Source organism: Nanorana parkeri, unplaced genomic scaffold (assembly GCF_000935625.1).
Source record: "Nanorana parkeri isolate BGI_ZX_2015 unplaced genomic scaffold, ASM93562v1 scaffold93, whole genome shotgun sequence".
NCBI classification, from domain to species: Eukaryota; Metazoa; Chordata; class Amphibia; order Anura; family Dicroglossidae; genus Nanorana; species Nanorana parkeri.
In genome coordinates this window covers 347,301-347,885 of record NW_017306361.1, presented here as the reverse complement: position 1 = coordinate 347,885, position 585 = coordinate 347,301, and the positions used below count along the sequence as shown (strand labels likewise).

At 46.2% G+C, this 585-nt stretch overlaps 1 protein-coding gene across 1 annotated transcript in view; it reads left to right on the top strand.

Annotated features, from left to right (window-relative positions):
• MTM1 (myotubularin 1) overlaps window positions 1-585 on the top strand; it is a 74,541-nt gene that overhangs the window by 69,912 nt on the left and 4,044 nt on the right. The window lies entirely within an intron of this gene.

Below are 585 nucleotides of genomic sequence, written 5' to 3'. Positions count from 1 at the left end.
ATAAGCATTTTCAGAACATCCCTGGGCAGGACTGCAGACTTTGGTTAGTCATTCTGTGCTGAGAAACCTCCTGTTCTCAGATCAATATATCTCCATGTGTGCGATTTCTGTAGATGGAAGAGTAAAAGATTGGTATTATTCCTTTTGGCGATAATGAAATAATGCTTGTCTCTGACTACTGCTATAAGTTTCTATACAAATCACCAGTTCTGGTTTTTATCCAGTATGTAGAAACTAACACAGCAAATAGCAGTGCAGTCTGCTTCTGTTCCTCTCTCGCTTTTAAAGCCCTGGTTCCCAACCTGTTACCCAGGGTCCACATGCAGCTCTTTGGTACTTGCGGTAAGGCCCTTTGCAGAGCCCAGCAATCGGCAGTCGAATCATTGATTGGTAAAGAGGCTATAATGATAGTGATCTAGCAGTGTCACGTATCAAGTCTCCATCTCTCCTGCTCCCTCTCTATCCCTCTCTCTCTCTCCATCCCTCTCTCTCTCTCTCCATCCCTCTCTTTCTCTCTCCATCCCTCTCTTTCTCTCTCCCTCCCTCTCTTTCTCTCTCCCTCCCTCCTCTTTCTCTCCCCCCCCC